This window comes from Athene noctua, chromosome 5, assembly GCF_965140245.1.
Source record: "Athene noctua chromosome 5, bAthNoc1.hap1.1, whole genome shotgun sequence".
NCBI lineage: Eukaryota > Metazoa > Chordata > Aves > Strigiformes > Strigidae > Athene > Athene noctua.
This window is the reverse complement of record NC_134041.1, coordinates 67,302,740-67,311,232: the sequence shown is the minus strand read 5'-3', so window position 1 is coordinate 67,311,232 and position 8,493 is coordinate 67,302,740. Positions and strand designations below refer to the sequence as shown.

At 54.4% G+C, this 8,493-nt stretch overlaps 1 long non-coding RNA gene across 1 annotated transcript; it reads left to right on the top strand.

Moving 5' to 3' along the window:
* The first annotated feature begins 3,908 nt into the window (after positions 1 to 3,908).
* On the top strand, positions 3,909 to 8,223 carry LOC141961542 (uncharacterized). Its single transcript, XR_012633776.1, has 3 exons — positions 3,909 to 4,297; positions 4,794 to 4,877; positions 7,583 to 8,223. It is a non-coding gene; the product is annotated as an uncharacterized LOC141961542 (long non-coding RNA).
* Positions 8,224 to 8,493: the final 270 nt, after the last annotated feature.

Genomic DNA, 8,493 nt, shown 5'->3' with positions numbered 1-8,493 from the left:
GCTCCCACCGCCCTCTCCCCTGCCCACAGGCAGCTGCCCACCCGGGCCTGCCCGGCCTCCCCCCTTGCCCCCGGCAGAGCCCCCGCCCCGCGATGGGGACGGTCACCCCGCACCTCCCCGGCCCCCGGGCTGGCAGCGGGTCCGACTCCGCCAGCTCCCTGCCCGGGAACGGGCTCTGTGGGGTCGCGTTTCACGGGAGTTACATTTACAGCTTCCCCAGGCCCCTGCCTGCTCCGGGGGCCAGAGACGGGGTTTATTAGTCATGTGGATAAATCACAAAGGACTCTGGCAGCGCTATGCATATAAAACTATACGCCTGTGTATCTCACACCATGGCTGGGGAAATAGCTATTTACTCCCGATTCAGTAGGTTATTCGCAGGCTCTGGTGAGTCTATTTTTTCCAGCTGTATTTGCAGCTATTTCAGGACATGGTATATTAAACTTGCAGCGTGGTGCACGCTCGATACGTTTGTGAGAAATCCGCCTTTCTGCCATCATTTGTCATCTCATCCAGAAACCAGTTTTGAAAGGATCACGTTTCACAGAAAGATTCTGAGAAATTTAGATTCACGTCTTCTTTACCATGTGCTAGTGATAAACATCGGCGTTTTGTAATCACATAAGTGAGAAATAACATGATAACAAATTGAAGAGAGCCCATCTACTAGAGACTGGAGGTGATTTTTCTTAGACATTTCCAGATTGATTGGTTGTGAAAGGAGATTAAAGGAAAAGGCAACAAAACAGCACAATAAATTATGTTCTAAAATGGGGCGAGTCAACAATGATGATCTCAAACATGGCTTAAAAGCACATAGCTCCATCCCAGAATTGTTTTCTAATGTGCAAACAATTGCCATGTTAGCCACAAGAAAGTCACATTTTGACAAACGGGAAGGAGCCAAGAGCCACAGTTGGCTGGGAACTGGTTGACTCAGAGCTGAATACTAGGGTAGAGAGAAGAAACTGGGGGACTTTGAAGGGTCGAATTGCAGCTATTTTTTACGGAGTATGAGCTATATTAGTGGGAAGCAAAAGCCAAGGTCTGGCACCGTGTTACAGAACATGCACCCTGGCCCCACCAAGCTCACAGCCGGAACTCCCACCAACCCGTGGGGCTGTTGGAACTGACTCAAGGCAGCTGGGGAAATCGTCTCCTTCCCATTTCATATGTGAGAAGCAGAGGTAAAAACTGTGTAATCTGAAATTACAGGGGAGGGGTTTGTCAAAGCAATTCAGTCCAGGTGCTTTGAGTCCCAAGCCCAGTATTTTAATACAAGATAATTTTGTCTCATGAGAGATGGAGCTATTCCTATGAGGAAGGTTTTCACTATGTGTAGAGCCCTTTTTAGCTTTCACAATTAACACAAGCAGGGTTAAGCAGGGATCATTCTTTACTTGGTGAAGAGGTGCTGGCTTTGGGTAACAGCTCCTGCCCCTGTAGCACATCGCTGGGGGCTGTTGGGAAGCACCACGGGGGATTATTCTGAAGAAGTGGGCAGGAACTGGGGAAAGGTGACCTGCACTGCTCTACAGGGAGGGGTTTTCCACCATCAGAAACACTCCAGCTCCCAAAATAGAGACAAATTGGCAGGTGAGCAAGCCCCAGTTTCTGCTGCTCCTCTTTCAAATGTGCTGAGCCACTGGAACAAGCCCCCTGCATCCCTCCCCAGGAGCTGCCGCTGGCTGCTGGGCTGGTTTGGCAGAAGCACTGAGTAGCACCTCAGCTCTTCCTACCTGTGGGCAGGCAGCATATGTGTATTCAGCCAGCATCTGAATTTTTCCTTGCTGTATCGGTCTCTGAGGGGCAGTGTTATTTTAATAAATTACATTTTTGTGCAAGTAGGCCTTCCTGCTGTTTCCTGATCAGCGTGGCGCAGCCTGCTCACGTTACTGACCATTTACATCTTTTGCATCATTAATGGTATGACAGGAATCCCACTTACATGAGTCGGGGAGTGCTCACGGAGCGAAGAGCCTGTCACGTGTTGCCACAGTTAAGAAGAAAAAGCTGTCCCAGTTCAGACCCTGCAACTTGCAAACCTGCTCACCCTCTCTGGGCACGAGGTCATTCCTGCAGTTCGAGCTGTTAAAATTAGCTCCAGGCCTTGCACAAGGCGGTCCTTCCAACATCACCTAACAGCAGCTTGCAGAGAAGGCATTTTGGAGACATCTGAGATAATGCTGGCAGCTGCGGGACCACTGGAGAGGGTGGAAGCGGTATTTTAATGCGTACTTGATAAACAAGAGTTTTATCTGAAAAAAAAAATTCCTCATCAAGCTAGAATGAAGGTCAGAGGCAGGAGCAGGCCTGGGACCTAGCTCTCTGAAGGATGAGGCAGCACGCCATGGCCCCAGCATCAAAGGAAAAAAAGGAAAGAAAGGAATAAAAGGAAAAAAGCTCTCTGCCCAGCTCAGGCTCCCTCCAGCAGCGGGGCCAGCAGAAGGCGGGTGCCTGTGGGCAGGGAGGGCAGGCGAAGGCAGCGCTGGGGGCTGGCACTGCCCACAGCTGTGCCCTGGCCAGACGGGTGTCGGGGGGTTTGGGGACCCCCCCGCTGGCGGCACGGGGGGTCCCTCTGACCACTCAGGAGCCGCAGGTGCTGGCGTCCGTGCTGCTGGCAGGGGCAGCGAGCTTCTCCGGGAAAGCAGCACGTCTGACTGCGGAGAGCAAAGCCTGCTGTTACAGCCACAGTTGGCCTTCGCTCGCTTCCAGACTTTGTATACCAGCATGCAGCTGCGTTTCTTGTTTTCTCCTGAAACACTCTATGAAATTTTGCTAAAGCTCTGTAGTCCTGCCTGTCAGAGGAACATAAAATAACACACGTGCTTTTAAAATGAAAGGCGCAGTGATCAGAGACCGGGGGATCGCGTGCCGTGCCCCCCATGGACAAATGCGCCCATGCGACAGGCCAGCCTCCCCCCTCAAAGGATCCCTGCAGCAGAAACTGCCGGGGATTTAAACCTCACCATTCCTGCTCACAGAGGCTCTGAAGTTTTTGTTTCTCTGGGTTTCCCAAAATAGGACGCGCCAACTCTAACCGTGGCTGCGGGGCTGTGGGCAGGGAAGGGCTCGGTGCAGGCCAGCACGGCTGTCCTGCGCTGCTCAGCGCAGTTTGGCTTCAGACTGCTGGGGGGGCTGTGGTGGAGATACATAATTAGCAGGTTTTCAGTCTCTCATTCTCCTGCTTTTTAAGATTATCTGCTCCACCCTGTGGCTGCCAGACTCATGCCTGAGGAAGAGAAAAGGGGGCTCTCCCAAGGGACTTAATCCTGCTCCTACTTCATAGACCAGAGCAAATAAAATAATGGCAATGAGGACACTCTTGTAAAACCCACGTTTACCTCTAGGCCCAGACTAGATGGTCTGGACGAGATGCAGCCTCCAGAAGTGTTGAATTTTTGCCTGGAGAAAGGGTTGACTTGGCAAATGCAGCTATACACACCACCTTCAGCCTCGGCATTTTTCAAACATCCGTAACCACCTTATCGTGCAGAGTAAACCAGCCCCAGGCAGAGCTGAGGCCAATCCCAGCCCCGAGCTCACCAGCACCTCCTCGGCCCCTTCCTGCAGGGCGGCGACTGGGGTGAGCACCGGAGCCACGGCCACCGGAGCCATCGGCCCTGGAGCCATGGCCACCGGCCCCAGCCGCTCCCTGTGCGGATCCGGGTCCCTCCAGCATCTCCGTCCCTCGCGCCATGAGCTCGTCCCAGCCCTGAGCCCGGCTGAAGGTGACCCAGACCCCCTCTCCTTCCCCAGCGGGCCCCGCGCTGCCTCACGGGCAACTGTGCGTTTAGGAAAAGTTTACGCTCGCTCTCTCTGGAAGCTTCATTAACTCCTGTCTTCAGCAAAGTGTGCCAAGGGTAATTACAGTTATTAAAGCCTGCTGAATGATTAACAGATTATTGCTGCTGCCTGATTCACCTGAGCCCCAGCTGACCCTTGCTCGGGGCGGGTGGAGCATCCCCACGCCCGGAGCGGGTGTCGGGCAGGACGGTGCCGCTGCCTGGGGCCCCTCGGGTGCCAGCGCTGCCCTTCCCTCCGCCCAGCGTCACGGCCCCTCCTTATCTCCGCAGGAGGAGGTTTGCTGCCCATGGCAGCACTAAATTTAGTTTGCTGAGAGACAGAAGCAGCATTTTGCTGCTCTGACTTCCGAAGCATCTCGCTTCATCGCACACTCCAAGGAGGCCGGTGGTGAGAGACTCCAGGGAAGCAAACTCTGATGCACGGAGCCGTGTGAGGGCCAGTCACCCTCAGCTGCCGGAGCACGTGTTACCAGCCATTCAGAAATGAAAAGGTACAAATAGACAGGAAAAAGTCGCCGGGAGCTTTGCTTTTCTAAAGGATACGGGCATCGCTCTGCCAAAGGGAATGAACCAACCTACAGTTCACAGACCAGCCCGTCCATAAGCATCCGGCCCTGGCCGACCCCCAGGGAGAGCTGGGGTCACCAGGACCTGGGACCCGCCACGGGACGGGCAGTGTGGGCCCGCGGCTCCCCCTGCGAACAGCAAGGGATGGAGTCACCCCCTCCCTCCTGAGTGCCTCCTCCGGGGTGCTCTCGGCTTTCGCTCGTAGCCGGGAGGTGCCCGATGTGCCAGGACACCGCTGGCCCACGGGACCCCCATCCCGGGGACGGGGAGCCCAGCACGGGGCGGGGGCACGTGGATCCGGGTCTGGGCACGGGCATCCCGCAGGCAGGAGCCTGCGAGGGCTCAGGGCACCGGCCAAAACTTCCACAAAAAGGGTAGAGAAGATGCATTTTAGAACTGTATTCCTCCTTCTTCTGCCAGATGCAGCAAGAGCCGGGGTAAATGCTGGGGAGAGGTACCGGAACAGCCATTACAGCTTTCATGAGCCTGGAGCACAGCAGCCCTGTAAGTACACAAAGCAAAAGAAAGAAAAGTGATTTTTTTTTTTTTTTCATTTTCTTGCACCTCAGCAGCTTGGTCTCCCCTCCCTCTGAGTACCATACATTGACAGTGTTTAGACTCCAGGAACAAAATGTTTTCAGCTTCAAAGCTGATGTTTTCTTTCACTTCAGAGCCCTGTGCTTGATTGTATAAACCATATTCTCGTTTTGCAAATTCCCTTTGTATTTTCAGATACTTTTATTTAGCCCTCAGAAAGAAGTGGCCCTGTGGCAGGATCCACAGTGCCAACACACAGAATTTCAAAGCAGCCACACAACCGGTCCCTGCTGCCGAGGTGGCACCTGTGTAGCAGCCATGGCCCCCGGGGCTGGTGTGCTGGGGGCTGGTTGGGACGGGCAGCCCGGGACATGAGGGGAGGAAACAACTTACAGGATGTATTTTTACATCCTGATGGTCTTTAGTGCAGCACACTGAAAAGCATTTACACCAGCAAAACAACACCAGTAGCTATTACAAAAAACCCCCAAATTTACCACCCAAATTTTGCAGCACGGAAATGACAATCTGCATGTCCCAATCAAAAGGACAAACTGCCCCAGCGTCCCCAGCTTCTTCCAACCCACAGCCTTAACAGCAGGTTTCAGTGGCCCATCACCAAAGCCAAGGAGGTCAGTTTGAGAGAAAAAAATAAAAGCCTTTTTCTTCCTGGCCTTATCTTGGTCCCTGCTGCTCGTGAGATGGGCCAGCCTGCACGAGGACGGCCTGTCAGCCCCAGCAACAGGCTGAGACACAGTGTGAGGCCACCCCCTTACACACAGTTTGTGTCCTTGGTAGCAAATCACTCAGGGTGAAAAACCTAACTGCACGGTTTTTAAATTCCCACTTGTGAGAGATGTGTCTTACTGAAAACTGGCCTCTCCGTTTATACACCCAGTGGTGCTTTTCCTTTTCTTGGAAGTTTCCCCAAGCGTTCTCATTATTTTTTTCTCCTTTTAAAATGGCAGAAGCTGAGCCAGGCCCCTCTGCCCAGCTCCTCCCGGCTCACAGCCCTGGGCTGGTCACACAGACCCCCAACATCTGCTGTAGGGGCTGCTGACCCTTTCCAAGGGAAAAGAGCCCTGGGGCTATTTCAGGACTTTGGGAACAGGCCTTAAAATACGAAAAGCCCAGAACACCTCGTGCTCTTCTCTTTCCCCACCTCTCTGCTGGAAGCGATGGATCTGCCCAGCGGCAGAGCGGTTGGGCAGCCCCGGGGAAGGCCCGTCGCCCCCCACGTGCCATCCTTGGCACACACGTCCCTGTGCGGAAGCAGCCGGTGGGGGGGTGGAGTACAGTCTGCCCCCACAGTTCACGTGTGTTTCGGAGGGTGAGGAGCCGGGTGGGATGAGCCCCCCGCTGCGCCCATGGCAGAGGGCTCTGTGCCACCTGGGGAGCTGGCGAGCGGATGAAAAGCGGCTGCTTTGCCAGCAGCTCTAAAGGTCAAGGTGTGCTGATGTAAACAGCGCGGCTTCCCTTCGGGTACACGCGCTTCTGGGCCTTTTAAAGCTCTTCAGCACTTATCCTAGACCATGAAAATGCAGCATTGGACGTCACGTGTGGGCACCCCTGCAGCACGGGAGGCAGCTCTGGCAGCACGTGCGGTGCCTCCCGTGGGGGGGGCTCCTTGCCTGTCATCTCCTCTGTACCCAACTTCTTCCTTCTGATAGAATATGTTGTTGGCTTTGCATAGCAAGGACTGCTACAGGGAGAGACAATCGCTTTTTTAAAAAATGTATCATCTCCCTTTAGTTCAGTCCTTCTGGCGTGTCCCTCACGGGGCACGTAAGGCTCTGAAGAGTCAATCTGTGTGCTGTAAGAAGCCACCACTTGGTGACCGCCGAGTGACAGCCAGAGGACTCTGTTTGGAACAGGACTCTCCCAGGGCTCTCTCCTTACGGGTACATTCAGTATTTCCTGTTGTACTCAAGTACAATAATTCTAACAGCTGTGAAGGTGACAGCCCTGTGAGACTCTCCTCTTAGGACAAATGAAGTCCAGTTTGTATTTCCTACTTGGAAACTCACCAGATGCTAAAATTTTCTTCCAAAACTTTGCCTGAGCATAAAATTCCCCTTGAGCCAGGCCGTGCCGTCACCACTTGGTGTCTGTGGCTCCAGGGGGAGGCGGGAACCCCGGGGTGGACGAAGCACACTCCATCAGCCCACCCTGCTCGCATCGCGGTCTTTGGCCCCCACTCCTCCTGCAGGAAGGGTCACCTAGCCATGCCCCGTCTTACTAACCCCACGGTTTGCTGGCAGCAGCTTGCCAGCTTGGGGCATCTCCTCCCAGGAGATGGGGCAGGAGGGAATCCCCCACTGATTGCCTACAGAGATGGGCACAGATGCCCAGACACAAAGACGCCGTGCCAGCGAGCAAGGCGGTTGTACCAGGCACAAGTCCTTCAGGGGCCCTCTTTGCCTCTGTGTTTTCTGAAGGAAAGCAGATGCATCCACCAAAAGGTCCTCACCTGATGTACCTGGAGGGAATACAGGGAAATCTTGGTGGGGAGTTTCCTTGGAAATATCAGGGTGCTGAGATGGGCTGGGAGAAGGCGCCTTCTGCTTCACTGCGGGGAGTCAGCCTGAGTTTCTGCTGGAGGGGCCTCAGAACACTCTTTTTGTTTCATGCTGAGTAGGGGAACAAAAATACATGTAAATATCTTCTCATAGAATCATCTAGGTTAGAAAAGACCTTGAAGATCATCCAGCCCAACAGTTAACCTACAAGCCAGAGCATCTGGGCAACAGAGGGGCTCTGTCCCGCACCCAGGCGTGTCGGGTGGGGAGGTGAAAAACCCGCCAGACGCAGCGGCTCACCTCTCCCCCCACGTCCGAGACGGCCCCTGGGGTGCTGCTCCCCCTCCTCTGCGAGAGCCAGCGCGGGGCCCCTGCCATGCCCGGGCTGGGGGTGCGATGGCCATCGGCCAACCGTCACCAGCAGCCCACAGCCGGGATGGCCACAGGGGTGCTGTGGAGGAAGAGCACGGCGGGGCCTCGCAGCAGCCCCCCCCTCGGGAGCTGGGATGAGGCCCATGCTTGGATTTCAGTTTATTGTCAGTAATTCCCTAAACCCCAGAAATCATTGTGAAATGCATCAGCTGAGCTTTTTGACTTAGAAAAGGCCGGAACAAAACATTTTTGCAGCTCCCAAGTTCTTCCTCAAAATCTTTGAGCCAGAAGATGAAGCAAAACTGCCCTTTCCTCTCTGCAAAATTTCAGGTTTGAGACACTGACATTTTCCAAAGGAATAAAATTCTGTGCAAATAAAAAAAAAAAAAAGTGGCAGCTGTTTTCCTGCAGCTTTCCTGCCTGCTGTTCCCAGGTTCTGCCAGAAGATGGGACCGTACCGCGCTGTGCGGGGCCGCCAGGGCCGGCGGGGACGCCTTTGCCCCGGGGGGACCCCCCAGGCCGGGCGGGGGTAGCAGTTTCCCCGTTGGTTCCTCGAATTAGTGACTTGTTTTAGAAATGCCGAGAATAAATTCGAGCTTTAATGCGACCGCAGAGCCACATCTCTGAGAGCACCCGGGGGTTCGTCTGGGGAGAAAACAAGGGACCGTGGGCAACAGCCCCAACTAACCCGT